Raw genomic sequence first — 25,656 nt, 5'->3', positions numbered from 1 at the left:
GTGTAGAATGTGATTTTAAGACAAGTAATAGACTGATAAACAAGGGAGAGAATTCCTTGGATAAGGCTGGGGATATGGGGTCGAGAAAATCTGAGAGGAATTTTAACAGGAAGAAGATGGGAATGGTTGGTATGAATGTAAGTGTGTTTGCAGTTCCAGTGAACCATGAGGATACTGCCGCCAGTGGCTTCCCTTTCTTTACTAAGTGTGGGGAAAGGGCACACGGGAGAGGAGGAGATGGCCTAGCAAGGAGACAGGGTAAAAGTGGTCATCTCAAAGTATGGGGGAGGAAAATGCTGGAACAGCGTGATTGCAAGGAAGTGTTAATTATCCATTTGAGTTTAATAATTTATGAATTTAAAGGAAAATTGGTCAGTTGGTTTTGTGGATTTTCTCTCTCTCTCTCTCTCTCTCACTCTCACTCTCATTCTCTCTGTCTCTCTCTGTCTTTAGAAACCTAAAGCTGCTTGCGTTTGAGGCATGGAGAATCTGATTTGAACACAACAAATAAATTCTAGTTGCAATCTTGGCATTTCTCTTAACTTTTCCAAATATGTTTGCTCTTTTATGCCTACCTGTTGCCATTTGCAGATTTGTTATTTTCTCATTTCTTCTGTGCCTTTTTTTAACCTGTGCATTTTTTAAACTTGAAACTTACATCTCAATGAATTCACAGTCACAGGTTAAAAAAAAATCGGTATGTATGAATATGCAGGCGCCAATTATATAGGACTCACATGTATTTGTATATGTGTATACATAAATATATATGTATTAGAAAGCTCTAAAATTAAACAACTGGGTGTGTGTGCGCGTGTGTGTGTATTATCCCTCCATTTACAATCTTTCAGTGGCTTCTGGCTGCCTTCAGGATGAGGTTCAGACCTCATATCTTGCATAAAAGGCTTTTGTGTCTTCTAGCTATAACCTTTTTCACCCTGATAATTCTTCATACAATACAGAAAATGAATATTCCTGTCCATTTTTATCCTATCATCTTCAGATTATCACTTTAAATTTATTTTTCACTTTATATGTTTATCTATCTACCTATATCTATAAGAAAGGCTTCAATAACTAGAATATTTTTTTAACCTTAAACTGGATGTTTCCTCATGCCACTGGTCATTCTTCTAAACACTATATTTAAAGTCTGTTTAGAGTTTACTCCCACAAAATTATGATGATTAATAAATTTCATGATATACTAATTTAGGGACATAGCTAGAGAGACAGATAAAGATATAGATAGAACTTCTAACTATTCACTTTTGTAGATAATGCTGTGACATGTATCCTTTCATATGAAAGTCTTTTTTTGGTTTTTTTGAGACAGAGTCTCATTCTGTTGCTCAGGCTGGAGTGCATTGGTACAGTTATGGCTAACTGCAACCTCGAACTCCTGGGCTTAGGTGATCCTCCTGCCTCAGCCTCCTGAGTAGCTGGGAGTACAGGTGTGTGCCATCACACCCAGCTAATTTAAAAAGAAATTATATAGAGTTGGGGTCTTGCTATGTTGCCCAGGATCCTCCTGCCTCAACCTCCCAAGGCACTGGGATTACAGGTGTGAGACATTGCAGCTGGCCTTACATGAAAGTTTTAATCCATCTCTGATTACTTCCTAGAACTTGAATGACTTGGCTAAAAGATGAGGACCTCAAACATATTGATAAATTACCATTTGAAGATGTTATACTAGGCAATGCTTCCATGAAAAATGTATGAGATTGAGTTTTTGTTTCACCACACCACTATCATCCCATGTTAATATTATTTTAAATACTTGTTACTAACTTATTAGGAAAAATGACAAACACTACCCATACACCTATAACTTCATTTATCTATTTTCCTGACTAAGAACTGTGGGGAGTTCAAGGAGGGCACCTGGTATGTCTTATTTACTGTTGTATGATTCCACATGCCTGGATGAAAACTCACAGTAAATGTTTAATATTTGACTGAATCAACAAACTCTTTTCCAGAGTCCAAGGTCTGTATGTCTAATTGCCTGCCATCTGTCTCCATCTGAAGAACCCATAGAAATCGCAAACTCAGCATCTTATAAATTAACCTTATGTAACTTCCTCGACTTGATTAGCTCCCCAACCACTCTGAGTTACCCAAGTTTGAAGAGTTCAGTCATGTTTGAGTTTTCTTTCTATCTCAGAATCTGTACTGAATAAGCCACAAACTTGAGTATTCTCGAGTACTTTTCCATTGTCTCTCCTAAATACTTTTAGTCCCTTAGTTCTGGTTTTAATTGTTTTTTTCACTTGAGCCATAGCAATGGCCTCCTACAAGGGAATTCCACCGCAGACTTCTCCTTCTAAACTGCCCCATTAGCTACACCATTGGCTGTTTCTCAGCAGCAATAGAATTGATATTTTGAGCAGATAATTATTGTATTCCTGTCCTGTTCACTTAGCAGCATCCCTGGTTTCTCCTTACTACAGGCCAGCAGTACATCTCCCACTGACAGCAAACATGTCTCTAGCCATTACCAAATGAACCCCAAGGGGCAAAATCACTGTCCACTCCCCACACTTTTTCAGAACCAGGGATCTACACTGTGGTTTCAAATCCTCTCAAGCCTCTTCATTTCCTGGAGGCTAACATGCAGATTTCTTATTATGACATTCTGGCTCCATGAACTCTGATCCCAACCCACATTTTCCAGCTTCATTATTTGCTGGCTTGCACACTGCATTTCTCTTCTATCTTTCCTCTCAAATTAAATAGAACACCCTGTTTCTGAAGCATACTATGTGCTCTCTTTTTATTCACTTCTTTGCACTAAAAGTCTCTCCCTCTCTTATTTACATGAAAAACTCCTATCCCTTCTTCAAGATTCATCTCGTGTGTCATCATTTCTACAATTCTTTTCCTGATTCCAGCATGCTTCAAAAAAATAGCTCTCTTACAGTACTAGTACATTGTTCTATTCATTATTATTTCTATGTTGGTCACTCCTTGAGAGCAAGAATTGCCTCCCGTTGATCTCTGTACACCCAATTCTGAGCATAATAATTAGTCAGTCCATGGTGAGCATTCAATAAATGGTTAATGAGTTCAAATATACTATTGATTGTTTTAGGTGAGCCCACATTCATACTCCAGCATAGCTAAAGCACAGGCTTTCACTTTTTCAGTGAACGGCTCCAAGTTTTGGTATAACCTAAGCATGTCTCTCTCAATATTGACACAATATTCCTTGCACATTCAAAATTATTGTTACGCACTGTATGTCTCTGTACTTTTCCGACGCAGTCCTTGCATTATATTGTATGCAAAGTAAATATATAAGCCAGGCACGTTGGCTCACGCCTGTATTCCCAGCAATTTGGGAGGCCGAGGTGGGCAGATCACTTGAGGTCAGGGGTTCGAGAGCAGCCTGGCCAACGTGTTGAAACCCTGTCTGTACTAAAAATACCGTCTGTATCCAGGTGTGGTGGCAGGCGCCTGTAATCCCAGCTACTCAGAAGGTTGAGACAGGAGAATTGCTTGAACCTGGGAGGCGGAGGTTGCAATGAGCCAAGATCACGCCACTGCACTCCAGCCTGGACGACGAAGTGAGACTCCACCTCAATAAATAAATAAATATACAGGCAATTGTATTTAAAATTAAATTACAATTGAAATTATACACATGTACAATTTTATATATTGTACATTACACAATTTGTATTTATACATTGTACATATGCATTATAAAATAATATATATACAATGAATATATACAATGAATATTTACAATGTTCATTAATATAAAGCATGTATCATATACAATAAAGTCACTTTATTTCTATACAAAATATATGATTCTCACTAATCTCTGACTCTGGCTATAATGCCTCTGAATTTCCCCCCTCTAGAGCCCGGAAAATCGAGAGCTGAGTAAAATTTCATTTTTGATTGAGTACACGTAAGCTGAGCACTTAGCTAGCTCATTTCCTTCTATTTAACTGCAAGAGACAATTTAAGAGGAAAGTGGGAAATGGATATAGCCCTAGAAGCTCTGAAATATATTCTTACTGATGATTCACAAAGAGTAGAAGGAATAATGATGAAGTGCCGCCTCTAAAGCATACTGATGGGTTTCCTTGAAAAGCAAAGGAGATTGTTAGGAGCAGTGGGTTGGAGAAACATATATTAACTATGGTTTCGTGGGAAAAGCCATCAGCCATTATCTGAGTTTGTGCGGAGGTCAGTGTTGTAACACTGGTGAGGTCATCCTTGAAGCATTTTTTTTTCCCTCACATACCACTATCTATTAGCATGCACATTTTAGGGCAGTAGTTTAAAATACTCAATAAATATTAATAATTTATTAAATTGGCTATAGGAGAGAAGTGAGAAATGCCGTTATTTGCACATGATCAATAGAGGGGTACAAGAAGATATTAAATGACTTGATCATTATAGTCAAACCAAAAAATAGGATTTATGTTTGATTAGACAAGATTCAACGATGAGCTATCTGTAGAACTCAGTGATTGGCCTTTAAGTATTCTAACCTGGTTAGACATAACAGAAGATACACATATACTGTCTAAGTATAATAAAATTATTTTAAAAACAAGCATTTGGATGTCAAGAATTTTCTGTTTTCCTAGTAATTCCCCCATACAGAGTTCTCTGTGTTGAGGATTTTCAATCCGTATCCTTGGATAAGGAGAGAACACAGTGTCACTCAACACTGGCTCTTATACAGAATCAACAAATCCAAGGCATTATTATTTTCTCTGGTAACAAAGAAAACACAGCTTTATTTCATTGATTAAAATGATTCAGATGTAGAAACTCCAGAAAATAGTCTGTTCCTACAGAGGAAAAGGAAACATGTTAGGAGTGAAAGTCTGAGATTTAGCTCAACTGTTGGCTTAGTTCCTGATTAAGGAGGCACCTTGGATCATCATTTTGGGAAATCATAGTCATTATACACCTCACTCCTCTAGGTTCTCAAATTTGAGGTTAAACCCAAAAGTTTTGTAAAGCATGAAAATAATTTTCACAAAGGAAAGAAAATTTATGTATGTTTTTAAATGCCAAAACCTAGAAAGAAATGAAGCTATTAAATTTTCCTCACCCCTCAACCTTAAATTGTGATTGTTTAGATGGTACATAGTGTTCTTCAGAATGGGAAAGGGAGAATTGAACTAGATGGCTTGAAAACATTAAATATAGCATAAAATATGAATTTTGCAGAAAGTATATTCACCTCCTTCCAATGACAGAAAAGGTAAAAATCAGAAGTGTGAAAAATTTGACATGTATAACTGTGAAAGAACCGTGGAGCCTCTTTAATTCAAAAAGCACATTATATTTGGAATTACTTACAGGTAATGAAAAAAATGGAAGCGATAGAAACAGAAATGATGATATCATTTCAGAGTTTAACAGTGGAAAAAGAATATTAAAAGAAGTCAACTTCCATGGGCCAAATCACAATTTCTCATTCACTGTAATTGCAAATATTGGTTCCTGAATGCAGCAGAATGCAAATAGGAGAGAGCAGCACCATGACAATGCAATAGGCAAAGAAAGAAAGGCAATATATTTAAATAAAATTGCATGCATGTGTCCATTTGCATTGTAATTGAAATGGTAATTTGAAGGCTAAGCACAAAATTATCCTAGGTATAGAATATATACTGAGAAATTTACAGTTCTGGTTGGAAGTTGACAGGCTTTTGAAATGGTTAGTGTGAAAAGACGGACTATCCATATATAGAAGAAAAATGGCATGTAGAAAGGGAACATTATTATTTCACTTATCTCTGTAGTTATTTTCCTAATTATTTTATTGTTAATGGGAGTAAAATTTAATTTTTATTTTTCATTCTTTAAAATCTTTAGCCTTTAAAAAGGATAAAATCTGCCTTCTCTTTCTAATTCTCAAATTGACCGTCTATGTTTTTCTTATATTGTAGAATTAAGATTAAGAATACCTTATCCATAAAGTTCAAGCAAAGATTGCTGAATATAGAAGAGTAATTGACAGTCCTTCACAACAGAAGAAAAGGGGACTTTTCAGTTTGTCTAGTACCTTGAAAAGAGACATACAAGTACAAATTTCAAGCATAATTTTACTATTTTACAAACCCACCACATGTGATTTTTCTTCTCCATTGAGAATAAGAAAACAAAAGTTAGTGGTAAATATGTAATCATATCTACATTTTATACATGGGAGTTCAAGGAACAAAGTACATGAGAAAACTCCAGAGCCCACTGTCTTATTTTCTCAAAGTCCATCATTCTGAGCCATTCAAGTGCACTGGGCACTTGGATTTATTCCTTAAATGAATTGTAGGCAGAATTCAGTCCTCATGTCTTGACTTAGCATTCCAAATGAAGGAAAACATTGAAGAGCCTATATGCTTTGTCCCCACCAAAAAACAAGCCACCACCTAGGATAGCTCCAAGCTTTCCTCTAGCAGCAGAATTTTCCGAGTAACAATGTATTAAGCACCCACATTACTAGGCATTTTATTTGTATTATATCATGTGTAAGAATTATATAAATGAAGTAATTACCCCATTCTATGCATGGTAATGAGGCCAAGGCTCCCTGAGGTTTGTTAGATGGCACCAGATCACACAGGTCATTCAATTAAGCACTGGCAATAGGATTAAAAGGGCAAGACTGGGGCTGGGCGTAGTGGCTCACGCCTGTAATTCCAGCAGTTTGGGAGACTGAGGCGGGAGGATCATCTGAGGTCAGAAGTTTGAGACCAGCCTGGTCAACAAGGCGAAACCCTGTCTCTACTAAAAATACAAAAATTAGCTGGGCATGGTGGCGGGTGCCTGTAATCACAGCTACTCGGGAGGCTGAGGCAGGAGAATCGCTTGAACCCAAGAGGCTGAGGTTGCAGAGAGCTGAGATCATGCCACTGCACTCCAGCTTGGGCAACAAGAGCAAAACTCTCTCTTAATAAAAAAGAAAACAAGGCCAAGACTGTCTGGTTCTGAAGCATACCATTTCCGAAACATTAACCACTTGACCTCCTTTTGCCAATATACTACGTTTTAGCCTCAATTACGAAGGCTCCACCTGAGTTGCCAGGATGTCACCACTATAATTACCTCTGCGTGCTTTCAGGCTCAGGCTTAGTCACATTTCGCTATATTTTTGAAGCCACACCTGCAAGATCATGTCACCACACTTTATTTTCCTCCACACACACATTTCCAATGGCTATTAAAGTTTATAAGAGTTTCCCTAGCCTAGTGTGGAGTGTGCGTATAAGCAGCTGTATTCCCACCAACAAAACGCCAAAATAAACGGAGGTTATAACATTTCCTCTTGCTTATGGGATTCCTGACTCACAAGGTCCAGTGCATATCTTGACCCATTTCCCATTGACATTCATGCTCACAGTTAGTGACACTGATTTTCAGGAATAACCCCAGTTATGTTTCTGATTCAACACACTATTTCAGTATTTCAGTGCACAGATTCAATGTTTATCTTTCCAGATTCTAAACAAAATTTTTTTGGATTGTGATTTTTTCTTTTGGTACTAGAAATGTATCTGTGGAATAATTTGTGTAATGTCCTAGGCAACTAGACCTCTCACCCAGGGTCTGTCTCCCTGTATGCAACACTTAGAGAATATATTCACGCTTAGTTTCGTTTGGCCACATAATATTCCTTCCCCTCCTTAAATATTATGAATTGACTAATAATCAATGAAAGAAAATTACTGTATCCAATTAGAGTTCTCACAAAATATATACCTTTTTCTTCTTTAAAACTATAGTGATTCTGGAAGTTTAAAAAAAAAAAAGCAATGAGTTGAAATATTTAATCCAACATTCTGGGCAAATATGATTTCTGAGGGATAAGGAGGTACATGTCTTCATTTATTCCACTCACACAAATTAACAACTTACTATTCTTATCTGATATTTTGTTGTCATGTATAGCAGTTAAATTTTTTTATCTTGCAAATGACTGACATTTACTGAATTTAATTCAGATTCATTTATATTGAAAAACATAATTTATGACATTAAGTAACTGAATGGTGTAGGCTTATGCTGGTCTTAAGCATGGCTTGATCCAAGGCTCAAATGATGGTGCCAGTATACATCTTTCATCTTTGTGTCTTATGTGACATACACGGGATAACTCTTCATCAAGCCGTTTCATGTTTCTCCTAAATACACAACTAGATTACGTTATATAATCTCCCTTACACTTAATGTGGCCATGTACTGGCTCTAGCTAATAAAATGTATGTGAAAATGATGCATGCAACTTGTAGGCAGGCCCATTAAGATCCCTCAAGCACTATTGCCCAAACACTCTTTTTCTCCATCTGTTAACTGAATACTGGTCTTGGAATACGGATGCTGAATACGGACCCTTCATCAAGTCAGCTTCATCGAGCCAAGCACCAACACAAACGCCCCCACTGTCTGGAATTTCTGAGTGAAAAATGAATTTCTATTACATTAAACTCCAAATATTTTGAGTTTATCTGTAGTAGTAAGTAGCACTAGCTTAATCTAGTTGATGTTTCCTGCATTCTTGGAAAGCTCTCTCTTTGTGGTCATAAGACATCTGTTACTATTTCCTTTACAGGTGTATCTTCTGCCAGCCATCACACAGAATTCAGGAACTTCACTCTGATTAGGCCAATGCAGGTAGTATGTCTACTCTTGAGTTAATCATTGCTCATTAACTGAGTCTCTTCCCTAGGCCCTACCCTAGGGCTGGGAGCAATCAGCTTCTAAGCACATATGTCTGTTGGGGAGGAGCACAGAGAGAAGTGAAGCTATTCAAACCAAATGGTAGATGTGTGGCATTGAGTGATAGGAAATGGAATCTGGGAGGCCACATTCAGCAAATGTTTGCTACCCTAGAGAGACAAAGATATGAAAGCCCAACTTTTATCTGTTATCTTTAGTATACGATATATAAGTTTTTAGTAATTGTGAAAGCAAAATTCAAATAGAGACCACATCTGAAAAATTCCTTAGCCAACAATACCAACTAGGCCTTAAAAATAGCCTTGACATTGCTTACACTGCAAACATTGTTGAAACTTAATTTGGGTTATTTCTGGTAAGTGCTTGTGTTAGAGAAAAGCAAAACTTAACCCCAACCAATGAAAAGCAGCCAAGAAACATCTGAGTGCCTGTAATCTCAGCACTTTGGGAGGCAGAAGTGGGCAGATCACCAGTTCAGGAGATCGAGACCATCCTGTCTAACACATCTCCATCTCTACTAAAAATACAAAAAAATTAGCTGGGTGTGGTTGCGGGTGCCTGTAGTCCTAGCTACTTGGGAGGCTGAGGCAGGAGAGTTGCCTGAACCCAGGAGGCAGAGCTTGCAGTGAGCCGAGATCATGACACTGCACTCCCGCCTGGTCGACACAGCAAGAATTCATCTCAAACAAAAAAAAAATTATTTTGCCTCAGGTTTTTCTTTTTTTTTTTTAGCAGCATAAAAATTTTACTTAGGAATATGGAGATAATTAAGAAAATGCAAAAGAATTTGAATGTTTTTCCCATGAGAAATACACCCTCCATTTATTTCAATATTTGCAGTCATCATAATCTTCATTCTTGATGTTCCTTGGAGAAAATTCATGCACTTCGTTCTAATATTCCACCAATTTCTTTGTAAAATTAAAATATAATTTTAGAATTATAATTTATGGGGTACATTATGCTGTTGTGATAGCTGCATACATAACAGCATGGTATTGGTATAAAAATACACACATACAAGAAAAATGTTTTAACATACAAATCTAGGATGTGTCCCAACTAGTTTCTAAAAAATCATATGGTCCAATGGAGTTCTGAAATAAACAAGTGTTGCGAAATTTTATTTACTTTCATCTTTTCAGCCTGGAGTAAAACATCATATATTTTCAAAAGTCTACTTCTAATAAGGTTTTATTTATTTGTTTATTTATTTATTTATTTATTTTTACTTCAAATGATGGAACAGGTGTTGAGAGTGTGAAAAATCCTTTCTCTAGCTATCCCTATGCTCTGCTTCCTCACATTCTTCAGTTTCCAGCTCAAATGTCAACCTATTAACAAGCCCTCAAGACCTTCTTTTAAAAAGTCTCCCAAGGACTCTACATCTCCCTAACACAATTTGATTCTTCTCCAAAGTGTATTTCATCGTCTGACATATGCTATCTTAATGTATAGATTGGAGCTTCTCACTAGGATGTAAGTTACATGAGGGCAGGGACTTAATTTATTTTGTTTATTTCTACATATCTGGCAATGCTAATCATATAACACATGATCAAGATTTTCTGATGTGGTGTTAAGTTGGTTCCTCATTTATTTACATGCATCCTATACACGTACCTATTTACAAAGTTCTAAGTATTTTATTATTCCTATAGTAACAGTATGATTGATACTATTTACAAATAGTATTAATACCAGCATGCTTAATACATTTTCAAAAAATATTTGACTAAGAATATTAGTACAAGCTACACATTAGTCACTATAAAACACTAAACAGTAACATAGTTTATGGAGATATTTCATTTCTTAAACTCTGATTTGTCTTCTTTTAAATATTTTGCAGTGTTATGAAGCAAAAGATTGGAACATATTTAAAATAGTGCCTGCTTATCTTTTTTTTTTTTTTTTTTTTTGAGACAGAGTCTCACTCTGTCGCCCAGGCTGGAGTGCAGTGGCGCAATCTCGGCTCACTGCAAGCTCCGCCTCCTGGGTTCACGCTATTCTCCTGCCTCAGCCTCTCCGAGTAGCTGGGACTACAGGCGCCCGCCACCACGTCCGGCTAATTTTTTGTATTTTTAGTAGAGACGGGGTTTCACCGTGGTCTCCATCTCCTGACCTCGTGATCCGCCCGCCTCGGCCTCCCGAAGTGCTGGGATTACAAGCGTGAGCCACCGCGCCCGGCCTGCTTATCTTTAAAGAGTACTTCATAAAGACTATAATTTCAGGGATCATATCTATAGTTTGTTACTAGAGAAGTTTTTCTGAACGTGTAGAGCACCAAAAAAAAAAAAAACAAAAAACCAAGAGTGTTTCATGGTAAGTACTAAATAGATAGATAGCTTCTTTTCTTGCAAGTTGACAAGAGAAGAATTGAAGGAAGGAAAGAGTAAAGAAAAAAAGTGAATTAGAAGAGAAAAAAATATACATACAAACACACACCATCAAAAAGAGAGGCAATGAATACATATGTTTGTATTGGTCTTGATTCATGGTTCCCAATTGAGGGTAAATTTCTCCTCTACCCAGGAAACAGCTGGCAACATCTGGTGACATGTTTGGTCGTCATTACTTAGAGGAGGATCTACTCTGATACCAGTATCTAGTGGATAGAATCCAGGGACGCTACTAACATATTAAAATGCCGAAGACAGTTCCTGCTCATAACAAAAACTACCCAGCCTAAAATGTCAATACTGCCAAGATGAAGAAACCTTGGTTTTGATCCTGGCTAGTTTGTAGAAACAAGTTCTTGCTATGTTGACCAGGCTGGTCTCAAACTCCTTTGTCTTAAGCAAACCTTACAAGCATGAGCCACTATGCCGGGCTATAATTTTAAAAATAAAACAAAACAATGTCTCCATGAGAATTGAATAACCTAAGCTAACTCTCACATGGATTTGGGACTCAAATTCATACAAACCATATGGATCCAAAGTGTTCAAATAAATTTTTCTCTAAGTTAGTTATGTGATAGTAATTAAGAAAGTGGCAGATTCAAAGTTTCTCTTGAAAAAGATATCAGCAAATCTAACCTCAAATAGTTCTCTTTAGAAAGGTCTAATGAATATAAGCTCACCACAAAGCTAGTGCAAAATTCAGAAAAAGCAAAATATCACATTCAAGAACTGTTGGGAAAACAATAATTCATCAGAAAACCGGAAACAGACCCATAAATACTTCATATACTGTAATGAAGGCTACAGAATATAAAATTGTATTTTCAGTGTTTTAAAAACTAAAACGGAAAATAAATATTTCATGTCTTAAAACAGAGGATCTAGAAATAAAAAATACAGACATGAAATATAGGTCTCAGTGAATTGGCTGAAAACATGAGATTCAATATATCTGAGAAGAGAATCAACAAACTAATGACTGATCTGAAAAAAATTAATTGTAGGAATAAAATATAAATACATGAAAATATGAAAGTGTTAAGAGAACTGGAAAAAACATGCTCAAGTGTAGTATGTACGTGTGTGTGTGTGTGTGTGTGTGTGTGTGTGTGTGTATACACTACAAAAATAATGATTTTAGATTTTCAAAAACAAACACAAAGTATACAATTTTATATTCAGAAAGCATGCTAATTCCAAGCAGTAAACAAAAATAAATAATCACTTGGATGCAACCAAAATTAAAGAGAAGGACTTAATAGCAACCATAAAGATAAGACATATGACCCCTAGTGACATGGCCATGACTTGTCCACAGCAATAATGAAGGTAGGAAAACATCGAAATCATGTATTAAAAATATTTAAAACTGAATTGGTTTTAAAGTATTTACAACATTTTTAAAGCATATACTTAAAATATTGGGGAAACATCTATTAACTTAGAATATATACCATGATATCTTTGAAAAATGACGGTGAAAGAGAAATTTTGGGGCAAAAAGCAGGAGAGGCTATATCAGCAACTAATTTGCCCTAGTGGAATTTGGAAAGAATGTGTGCGAGAGAAGAAATATTTACGATCAAAGGAAATTGGTGAGAAGAAAAAAGGAGAAACTCAAAGCAGTAGGGTAAAAATAAATACAAATGGATAATGACCAAATTAACAAATGGAAATTAAATATCCATAACAATACAAGGATTGTCATATTTCACGTAAAAATGTAGGTTTATACATTTCAACCAACAAGCCAAAAACATGATATATAAGGATTAAAAGCAAAAAGATAAAAACATACCAAAAGAAAGCTTTGTGGATACTAATTTCAGACAAAAGCAACTATGTGGCATAAAAAAAAAAAACCTAGATACAAAGAGTATCAGTAGATACTTAACGATGAAACGTTTAATGCACTGAGATATATTGGATATATGCATCTAATTTCATGTTTTGAACACTTATAAGCCAAAAATTGAGAGACCTTCGGGAGAAATTTACCATCATTACTCCAGTAGATTCTAAAACAAGTAACTCAATAATTGATAAGTCAATCAAACAAAAAAAGTCAGTAAAGCTATAGATAATTTCAAAGGCAATAAGCTTCCTTTTATATCACTTACAGAACATTGTCCCCAACAACTGAAGGGCATGTATTTCTTTCAAGCACACAAAAAATGTTTATTAAAATAGTCCCCACACTCACCCATAAAGCAACTCTCAATAAATTTCCAAAAAAAGATATTATTTAGATATGGTTTTGTTGTTCTGCTAAGTTAGAAATAAATGACAAAAAATGACATTAAAAACATATGCATTAGAAAATTTAAAAATACATTTTAAAACAACCCAAGTCAAAATTATAATTGGAAATTAGGATACAAAACACTGAACACTGTGTGGCAACCCAAACATATAGTAACCACTAAAGTGCTTTCTAAAGGAAAACTGACACTAAATGCTTCTCTTAGAAAAGAAAATGGCTTGAAAATTAATGATCTAAGAAGTTGTTTTATGAAACTACAGAAAAAAACACTAAAATAAATGCCCCAAGATGAGGAGGTAGATAATAAAGATGATAACTATAATTTTTGGAATTAAAAACACATATATATGTGAGATTTTTAACTAAGTCAAAAGCTAATTCTTTGAAAATATTGATAAAATTGACAAATCTCTAGTAATATTAATCAAAGGCAAAAAAATAACAAGGGAATTTGCCTATATTTATAGATGTAAACATTTAAAAATAAAGCCAGAATAATTTATGAGCAACTGTATGCCAATGAAATCTTAGGCAAAATGAATGAACCTGTAGAAAAATAAACAATACAACAGACTCAAGGCAGAGTGAAAGACCAGATTGTTCTAAAACATTTAATAAATTGTTTTAAAGTTTCAAGTGGCACAGGATTTAACAGTCCAAAGTTGTCTTAGTAAGGTTAGAAATGCATGTATCACACATCCTAGAAATTCCATTCCTTTGCTGATATCCTAAAGTAACTTTTATATACACACATCAAATTCATAGCAGCAGCCAAAAGTACTGTGAAAAAATATATGTAAACAGGTAAATTAATTAAAAAAAAACTCTTGGAATGATATAACGAAACAATGGATATCAATGAATGTTAGCTGACAAATCAAAATAAATTGTCACATAAATAGGTTAAAATCAAAGCAAGTAAAGATGTATAACACTTATATAATAAAAAAATACACCAGCTATATTCTGATAAATAACTACATATGTGCTAAAACCACAGATAAAATTAAGTTAATTAGTAATCATATATTTTATGGTACCTCATACGGGATGTTAAATCAAGTTTAGCCCAAAGCAACCTCTTTACACATTTAAGTTTGTCCTGCAGGTTTATCTGTACATCCTGAACTGTGGCAAGTGGAGATGTCAACAGACCCTAGCCTACACTTGTGCCAATCACCGAGTTTCAGCCAATCAAATGTAGCCAATTCTTAATAAGGTAAACGTGGAGCTGTAACCAATCTGGGTATTTCAGTACCTCACTTCTGTATTCTGTAGGCTACTTTCCTTTTTCTGTCCATAAATCTTCTTCCACCATGTGGCTGCACTGGAGTTCCGAGCATACTCTGGGTCAGGAGGCTGTCCAATTCACGAAGCATTCATTGCTCTATTTAACTCTCAAACTTAATTCAGCTGAAGTTTTTCTTTTACTAGGGACATAGAAGGATTGACTCTGGGAGAACACAGGAGCGTCAAATACACAAAATGTTCTGTTTCCTAATGAGCGTAAGTGATACATGTGTTTATTATTCTTAATTTTATAATTTGATGTCTAATATGTTTTTTAGTCTGCAGATTAAATGAAAAAAGTCTGAGAGAAGAGTCACAGCACCAATGTCAGACAGGTAAGGAATAAAGAACAATTAATGCCGTAACGTCACTACTGACGTAGTTATTTCACTGAACTTTTCCGCAGCTCTTTCTGAAATCGAATCTTCTAAATCTCTGTGCATGGTGGACATGCTAAAGAATTATACAATGTGGTCCTGGTAACAGAAATTATTTTTTTAGAGGATGTAACCAATAATAGACCATCACAGCATAGATTTAATTCCCAACTATAAAAACACACGTATATCTTAGGAAGGAATTAAGTGGGCTGGGCACGGTGACTCATGCCTGTAATCTCAGCACTTTGGGAGGCCGAGGCAGATGGATCACCTGAGGTCAGGAGTTCGAGACCAGCCTGACCAACATGGTGAAACCCCGTCTTTACTAAAATACAAAAATTAGCTGGGCGTGGTGGCAGGTGCCTGTAATCTCAGTTACTCGCCACTTGGGAGGCCGAGGCAGGGGAATTGCTTGAACCCAGGAGGCAGAGGTTGCAGTGAACCGAGATTGTGCCCTTACACTCCAGCCTGGGCAACAAGAGAGAAACTCCATCTAAAAAATATATAAATAAATAAAAGAAGTAAGTGATACATCACCATAATGCAGCTATAATTCTTCTTGCTTTCAAAATGCTTGAACAAAATGACTTTTCAACCACTGCATGCTGAGAGGAGCAATGCCTGGAGGTGGCTTGGGAAGAGCATTTAGCCCTTTCCCAGAGAGTTCACCATCTACTTCCTACATACCCCACCCCTGAAATAAATCCTAAAACAACTCAGCACCCTTGCTCAAGAAGAAGCATAATTTCAAAAAAAAAAAAAAGTCAATTAAACTGCTCCACACCCTCAATCCTGTAGCCAACACTAAGATGCTTAAAGAAAAATAGTAAATTATTTTTAAAAATGTAACAGTGAGAAGGATCATGTGTATCCGTGAATCATCCATCTTACCCCTCCTTACACACTGAAAGTTCTCCAAACACATTGCCTCCGGTCAGCCTCTCGGACAGAAAAGGTGGAAACACCGCTGTCTCCTGATGTCTCTAAATCTGCTTTGAGTTGTTACAAAAATATGCAAAACAAGGATCTGGGACTATAGAGAAATTGGAAATGAACTAGGTGAAATAATCTAATAACGAGACAGTACTACTTACTTAAAGCCATAGCTAAAGCATGACTTCTTTCCATTTTTCTATTCATTTGCTTTTTTGCTGTGGTTGTTGATCACTTTCAGAGGAGTGAGTGACCCTGAGCAACATGAAACAGGTCATCCTCCAGGGAGTCCCAGGTTACAAACAGGCAGACACTGAGTTCCCAGGGGTAGAGATAAAGCTAGGAAATGTCTCTCCAAGGCATCTCCCACTGCAGTAGTAGATAAGAGATTATTTTCTCTTACGCTTCAATAAAATGTATTCTTGTGCTCAGAAGAGCACACGTGTGGAAAGGGGAGATGTAGAATTTTACAAACAAAAAACGATACCAAATATTTGGCAACCAGAGACTTAGATTTTCCAAGTAGTTCCTGATTTTGGAAAGTGAGGGAGGAGGGAGTAAAAAAAAAAAACAGACCATTGTCTTCCAGGAAGAGCTTTTAAACTAAAAGTAACTGGGAGGAGTTTTTTGTGCAGCACCCCCTCCCCTTTTTTTTACTTAGGAGGGGGCGGGGGGGCGTGTCACTAATCGAAACGAAACTAATACCCTCGTTAAGAAAAAAAAAAAAACTTTCAGAGTATAACTCTATAAATTACCTACAAAATAGTAAATTTTCCATTCATATTTAGCATAGAAGAAAAGCAGAAAATATAGTTTCAGATTTTAAGAAAACAAAAGACTCTACTTACTAATTACTACAGAAATTTAATGTGATACAGTTTTTTTCTCAACCATCTTGTTTATATTATATATTCTTATCTTCAGAATAATTTGATTTGTATTAATATACATATATGATTTATATTATTCTGAAGAAGTAGATTCTTTAAGAAGGCAATTTTTTATTTTGCTAACTGTACTTTCAGCCATTTGAGAGCATTTGTCACCAAACCGCGTAGCAACAAATGTAGCCAAATGTAGTGAAGTGATACAGTGTCCATTGTTTTTTTAGGGACTTTTGCTCTCAACTTTGTAATCAGTATTGAAAGTCTTTCTTCCCCACTATGGAGATTGCATTGCAATTCAGTTTGGGATAAAGTGAATCTATTATCTGAAGATTTAGTTTTGTTACTTGGAGGCTAACCTGTTTGATTTTTATTATCTATTTATAAAGGACCTAACACTCACTTCAGAGTTGTGAATTGCAAGTCTGAATTTTGAAAAGTAGGGTACTTGGCTTTTTGGATGGTGACAGTGGGAAAGGGGTGTCGGCACACAGTCTCCTCGTCTCTCCTTACTGCTGTTAATGCAAGCCATCTGCTAGCTGTTGCATATTTCTCCTTGTGCTGAATTCCTACTGCCCGTTCTTGGATAAATCCATATGCTGGGCTTGCCCACTCACATGAGCCTGTCTGTTTCTGTAACCATAAACTATCAACTCTCAGGCTCAAATATAAAACATACTCATTTTTTTAATAAAGGAGAATTAAAGGAAAATTATCTTTTTCTTCTTGTTTGCTCTCATACTTTTATTCCCTTCATTAAGTGAAACTTATCAGATGAAGTCACATAAATGTTACTGCATTTAAAAATTCTCCTAAGCTATTTTGAGTATCTTTGAATATAGTTCCTTTACTTTAAAGCAGAGGTTAGCAAACATTTTCGGTAAAGGGCCACATAGCAAATAATTCAGGATTTGCAGAACGTCGTGTCTCCATCTCAACTATTCATCACTGCAGTTGTAGCACAAATCCAGTCAGAGACAACATGCAAACAAATGAAACTGGCTCTAGTCCAATAAAATTTTATTTAGGATCACTAAGTTGTGAATTTCATAAAATTTTCACAAGGCACAAAATATTCTTCACCTTTTTTTCAACCATTTACACATGTAAAACCCATTCTTAGCCTACAGGCCATACAAAGCAAGCAATGGTCACATTCATCCTTGTGGGCCATAGTTTGCAAACCCTTGCTCTAAGCTACAGTGTTTGAAACTCTAGATCATTTTTCCCTTCCAACAAAAATTATACAGGCACTTGTAATCTGCATTGTCTACATAAAAACAAAACAAAAAAATCTAATCACCACCGCAATACCTGTTTCTAACAGAGAATATGGTAACTTTTTCCCTATAAATATTTATATGCTTACATCTTTTGAAAACATGTTATCATTATATGCATGTTGAAGCTTTTTGCTGAAGCTCCTTAATAAACCAATAAATCTTACTGCTTTACTTGAACCCTTTGAATATGTTTCTCCTTTAGGTAATAAGAATCAATTGTGCATTGTGATCAATGCAGGGAACATATTACCTGCATGTGGATGTCCAACTGACTTCAAAGTATCCTTGGATTAAATCCATGGGGTGCAAAACCAGAAGAGAATTAGAACTGTCCATGATGACTCCAAACAATCACATAGCTACTGTAGACCCAGTTTAAAAAGTCAGATTTAGAAAATAAATTAGAAATTAAACTTTCTGCTACCAAGGTATTATGGCAATATTTTTCTTTGCAAGCATGAGAATTGTACAATTGCCTTGTCTCAAGGTATCCATTTTCCTCTCTGAATCACTGACAGGATTATTATTTGTATCATTGTCATTACTAAATAAATTGCACCTTATGAATTAGTGCTTACCTCAATGAACTGTGCCACAAGGAAACCTATAAATAAATAGCCGAAGGTACTTATAAAAGCAGTATGAAGAGATAATTCTCTTTTCCAAATTTTAATAGTGCATACAATCTTTCCCCCTAAAATATCTGATCTCTTTTTATTCATATTTCCTATTATCACTGAGAGCAAAGTAGCATTCTAACCACTCAGTGGTAGGTAACTATCCCTGAGAACTTAAGACTCTCATCAAGCCAGAAGCACCCTTCAACGTTAGAAGTTCCAGTCTTCCCAGCATGCAACATGTGAAGGTTACCTGTTTCTGGGCAGTACCAGCAGGGTTAGTTACAGACCAATTGCACAGGCAGAAAATAAGAACAAACGGCTTATTGAAATATTTAAAAGAAGGGAAAGAGAAAAGAGAACACTTTACTGACTGCTTTAGTCACTGGATGCCCTAAATATGCCACACTCTTTCTTATCCTGTATTTACTTTTGCTGCTTACTGAGCTAAGAATGTCTTCTCCCTGTATTCAAATGCTGAACCTCTATTGCATGCTCAGGAGTCCAAATGGACTTTGCTGATCTTCCCAAGCAGTAAAGCACTCCTTCCTCGGATTTCCCACACCGCCATGCATATAGCAAATGCAAAAGTCCTTAACCTATTCCATGGTTGTAATTAATATTGTATGTATTGCACTCAAAGCTTATTTCAGACTGGAATTATTTCCTTTATATATTGGTATCCATCCATGTCATCTAGAACAGTGTCTATCAATAAATGTTGAGGGAATGGGGAAGAATGAAATTTATCAAGCAAAGGAACAAGAGGAATCTATCAGAGTTCCACCCATTACTATATATAGTATAGTTTCTAATTTCCAAGTCTTCATCTGGCAAAGGACAGCCAGGATAGTTCACTGGGGGAGAAAGGAGGTAATTTCAGTAGTTAAGGCGAGATTCATATTAACAATAGCAATTATCATATTAGAAATATTAATGAAAGAACAGTAACTGTTACCACTTATTGTCTGTTTCTCTGCTACGCATTGTGTGTATTTTGCCTTTTTATTAGCATTTTTATGCAAATGACGGATCTGTACAGAATGTATATATGCTGTAGCACTAGATAGCTTTATTCTCCCCTCCCCCACCTCGCCAGATTACTGCCCAGCTAATAGCAACAAAGAGGTCCTATCCAAACATTCCCCTGATAAGAGAGTTTTCGTTCTGTGCAAGTTTTTCACTCTATTCAGCCTGACACTAGTTTGTCAGGAAGATGAGAGTACAGCACTATGTATAATTGTTAGAACAGAATTCATTTCAAATTACTCATCCTCCACAAGTACATTAGGGAGAAAAAAGACAAAAAGCTACGCAGAAAGAGGAAGAAGGACAGTTATCAATGATGATTCATTTCAGTATGATATTGAGCACTGGCTTATCTTTTGCTCTTCTGTAAATTGCATTTGTGAAAGCCCAAGAATCTTGTTACATTTGAGTTAAGTTATATAAGCATATCTTATACAAGTTAATGAGAATGACATGAAAGGAAAATAAATCTCTTTTTCAATGAAAATGGTGATAAATATGTCAGCAGATTTAATATTTTAAATGATTAAATAATGTTTTCATTTGAAAATAATGTTCAAGTTTTAGTTAGCTTTAACAAGGTCATTGAAGAATCTTATACTGTATCATATCTAGTATTAAATTATAAAATAACCCTGGATCATATATTGGTATAAAAAATTACATGTGGAAAACACATTTTTAGTGATATTCTCACATTCTTTCATAATAACCTGTTATGCATTACAAAAACATAAACTCCAACAAAAGTACCTTTGATGAATGTAAAAATTGAGAATATCTGAAATGTACACTCTATTTTTCATAACTCAAATTTAGTATATCTCCCCTAAAAATGTTGTTGTCCAGAATTTTTGTTTTAAAAATATATTTTAGGTTAATCTATTTATGATCTGATGTGAAGCCAATTGAATAATTATATATATGAAAAGTATAAAATAATTATAAATAAATTTGGAAATTTGTTCACAATTCATTAGCTTCAGCACATTTATCATTGTACAATTTAATTCCAACAACTGTTACATTTAAATCATTTTGTCCAGTTAATCTCTATTTTAAAAGTACAGTCGGCCGGGCATGGTGGCTCACGCCTGTAATCCCAGCACTTTGGATGGCCGAAGTGGGTGGATCACATGAAGTCGGGAGTTCGAGACCAGCCTGACCAACATGTGAAACCTCATCTCCACTAAGAATACAACCATTAGCTGGGTGTGGTGGTGGGTGACTGTAGTCCCAGCTACTTGGGAGGCTGAGGCAGGAGAATCACTTGAACCCAGGAGGCAGAGGTTGCAGTGAGCCGAGATTGCGCCACTGCACTCCAGCCTGGGCCACAGAGCGAGACTCCATCTCAAAATAAATACATGAATAAATAAATAAATGCATAAAAATTAAGGCCTGTATAGCCAGCTGTTGCTATTTTATAATATAATGCATTCAATGTATATTAACACCCCTAATGAGAGCAGATGGCAGTTACCCCTTTTAACATTTTTAAAGCATTAATTATTTCAGTTTAATTTCTGCTGTGTTGAACACTGGGCATTTTAAAAGGTGACATGTTCAAGTTCAGAATGAATATTTGCAGCAAGATCATAAGTGAAATTCTGCTGTCATTTTAATTAACTCATTTGGGATGCATCTAAATTCATCATAATTGATGGCTGTTTTTATAAAAATTCTCTGACAATGCTGTACCTTAAAAAATGAGAAGTGACATAGCATACTATTTAGTAATCATAGAGCTGAAGTACTTTTGACTATATTTTAAAAATGAAGTTGTCCACGTGCCTTAATTAAACTACTAGGTACACATGAAATCTGAGACAGTTATTAGCTGTTTACTTTATTATGATAAAAGACCAATTTCTTTTTCTCAACTCTTGTTTTGATAGAATATCTATCAGTAATTTAAAAAATTGATTTAATGGTTTGCAGAAACTCTTTTAAACATATTTATAACCAAACAGATATTTAACCACCATCATAATTTTAATTCTAGGAAGATATAAAAGTGAATGACTAGCATGTATTAAAAATAAAATCTTAAGAATTGTTTTAAATTGAGAAACCCTGTTTTATCTAAATCATTTCAGAGAGATTAATGCTTGCAAACTACTCTGTAAGATGTCTGTAGAGGATTATCTAATGCTCAAAATGGCCAATTTGAATTCATTTATTTATTCTAGCTATACATATATTTTTATTCAATACATATGTATATTTATTCAATATATATGTATATTGAATATATATAGAACTACAGTGGCCCAGGCGTAGCCCAAGGCACTGGAGATATAATGGTGAATAAAACCTGTAACATTCCTGCCATCATGTAACTTGAATTTTGGGGAGAGATGAACACAAAACAGATTCACACATAAATCAATAACATATTCAGATGATAGTGCTTTGACAATTTCAAAATCAGGATATGAGAGATAGAAAGTCTTAGAGGAATGATTGGTTGTAATTTTTTTGAAGATCTTACACATCTCACAAATATTAATATAAATTTAGCATCTCTTTACAATCTATGAAGAGTCTTTGTGGCAAAACATGAAAATTAAGTAGATGAAGACAAGTTGAAAAGAAAGTTATTTATTTCTTTAGAGAAAATGTTGATGTCTTCTGAAAATAGAGAATGTTGAAGGTTTTAAGAGGAAAAAAAAGATTAAATTTTTTTTAAACCTTTACTTGGTCCTCTAATTATGTTGAACAATATCTGAATCCTCAGAACTTCTTGCTTTTTAAAATAATTTAATGAATAACAATAGTCATTCTGCAATTAGAACATCATGTGTTCCAGAATCTTTGTTAAGCTGTGTATAAAGATTGTCTCATTAATTCTTAGAATACATTCGTAAGTTAGATATTGTCTCCATTGTATAGAGGATAAATCAAAATTATAAGCAGTTAAGTCACTTTGTCAAAATCACACTGCTTGCAAATATTTGGCAGACCTGAGATTTAAATGTCCCCTCATGCCTGATTCGAAATATTATGCTGCACCATCAACCTTGTGCTATTTTATTAGTCCTAATTTTTTTTTACTAATGACTGAGTAAACATTTAATTTTTAAAAGCACTTTTTTTTTTTTACCACTGCTAGAAAAACTAAAATATTTGAACTCCAACCTAAAATTCATACATGCTAAAATCAAGCTAGGGAGATTATTGTAAAACTCGAACAAAAGTATACAAAAAGAAAAAGAATAAAATCTCTCAAGGAAGTAAAAGGTTAAAAAGAAGAAGAAGAAAACAAAAACACTAGTGAAAAAGCATTAATACTGGAAGAAGACAGGTCCAAGGAACAAATTCAGATCTTGAAATGATCATACCTCTAAGACACAGAAGTGAGCAAGCATTGAAGAAATGAACAACAAAGACAAGAAATGGGAATATAATCATAATCAATTTAATATGTATTTAATATATAATCCATTACTTGTGCATTGAGTACTAATGATAAATAAAATTATACATTATGTGTATATATATATATGCATATATACACACAGATGTAAACATATATGTACACATACACACAAATACAAATGATTAAAAATATCATTCTGCCTGGCTTCATACTGTAGGAAGCATATGCTGTCCATGTGTCAGGCAAGTGACAGGCCACAATGACAATTCAAGTGGGAACTTGATGAAGTGTCAAGTTCTGTATAAGAAAAAGGTAATGCGGCCTCCAGCCAAGGTTCCTCACGTGCTTTCAGCCTATAACTTTTATATTGTACACTGTATACTTTGTCAAAAAGACAGCACAGTATACCAGAAAATGCACTTAACTGAGAGCAAACAGATCAGACTTCTAGTGCTATACCTGCCCTCATGTAGCTAAAGGTATGTGAATAGCTTACTTGATTGTAATATATAAAATGAGAAGGTTAGACTAGGTAATCTTGAGAATGTATGAAAATGTCATGATTAAAATCTATATTTGCATGTGTGTCTCTGTGTGTGCATGCATCTTCAATTCATTGTTTTCTTAAAAAGTGAAAAAAAAGTCAGATGTGAAACGCAAACCAATTTTTCTTCCAATGTGGAGAAATAAGCTCCTGAACAGAATTATACTTAGTGAATGCACTTGGTTATAATTCTATAGCACCTTGTTAAAGGATTTCATTTAAATCATGATGAAAGCTTATGAGGAATGTTGAAGAAATTAAATGAATATAGACCAGAAACTCCTGAAAAAGCTTATTAAGAGGCTAGGGTGCTGAAGGAAATAGGAATATAATTGAAGAACTCTTAATGTACATTTTATGAGCACATTTGTTCCTGCAGAGGCTCATAAAGCAGAAAAGTAGCCAACACACTTTCTTTATTTCTGCAAAATGGAAAGGATCCTGATACACCTTCGTCTATTACTATCTAATTTAATGACTACTGTGGCAAATGTCATAGAAACAATTTAAAAGGGTCAAGTGGAGCATATTTCACATTTTGATTAAGGCAAATACAAAGTATTTGAGAAAATGCATCTTTTTTATTTGAAAATGCTATTTCTATATTTCTAGCACAAGACAATCAGGTCACATGACCACTCCCAAATGTATCTTTTACAATTTCAAGATTTGAAGGAAATGTTGAACATTTAATGATAATACTCATTAAATGAAATACGCACTTTCAATGTATGCAATGTTAATTTAACCTTAGCTTAGAAAAATGTGGCTTTTTTTGAAAAGTATTTTACTTTATATCTGTATATAAGGACATAGCCAAGACTGGGTAACTTATAAAGGATAGAGGTTTAATTGACTCACAGTTCCACAGTGCTGGGGAGGCCTTGGGAAACTTACAATCATACCAGAAAGGGAAGCAAACATATTCTTCTTCACAGGGCGGAACTCACTATCACAAGAACAGAAGAGGGGAAAGCAACCCCATAATTCAATTATCTCCACCTGCTTCCTCCCATGATACTTGGGGATTATGGGAACTATAATTCAAGATGAGATTTGGGTGGAGACACAGCCAAACCATATCAATATCATGAGGCAGGCACAGTGGCTCACACCTGTAATCCAAGCTCTTTGGGAGGCCAAGGTGAGATGATTGCCTGAGACCAGGAGTTTGAGAACAGCCTGGTTAACATAGGGAGACCCTGTCTCTACCAAAAATAAAAATAAATCTATAAAAAGTAAGAAAATTACACAGTAACTCCTCACTTAACATCATCAATAGATCCTTGGAAACTGCAAATTTATGCCAAACAATGTTTAATGAAACCGATATTCTCATAGGCTAATTGATATAAATGAAGTTCTTAGGGCATATTTTTGGTCACAAAGACATCACCAAACTTCTAAGTAGAGACCAAGGCACTTCTAATATTAAACAATGAAATAAATGTGCGCTCTCTCTCTATATATATTTAAGAAGGATTAATCAAAACAAGATAAGTATTTACTTGCTTATTCCAGTTCAGGATTGAGGCTGGCCACAGCCCTTCACACCAGCTTAGGACCTCAGGTGGGATCTTTCCTGTTGGGACACCCTCCCATCACAGGGCAACTCACACTCACCCTCACCCACCCTCACCCACACTCCCAGCGACCATGTACACATGGCAGTGAGCCTAACAAGCACATCTTTGGGAAGTGGAAGGAATTGGGAGAAAACCTACACAGATGTGGAGACAACATGTGGACTCCACACAAGGGGCCCAGCCTAGAAGTGATTGTTTTTTCTTTTCTCATCAACATCATAATAAATGACACTGAATGAAAGAGTATCATTCGAGGACCTACTGCATAATTTGAAATATTAATATAATATTCCTATAGTTCTCACCAGAGCAAACAGAAGGATATTTCCTATTTGTATTCTT

This window comes from Hylobates moloch, unplaced genomic scaffold (assembly GCF_009828535.3).
Source record: "Hylobates moloch isolate HMO894 unplaced genomic scaffold, HMol_V3 SCAFFOLD_3, whole genome shotgun sequence".
NCBI lineage: Eukaryota > Metazoa > Chordata > Mammalia > Primates > Hylobatidae > Hylobates > Hylobates moloch.
This window is presented reverse-complemented; position numbering follows the sequence as displayed.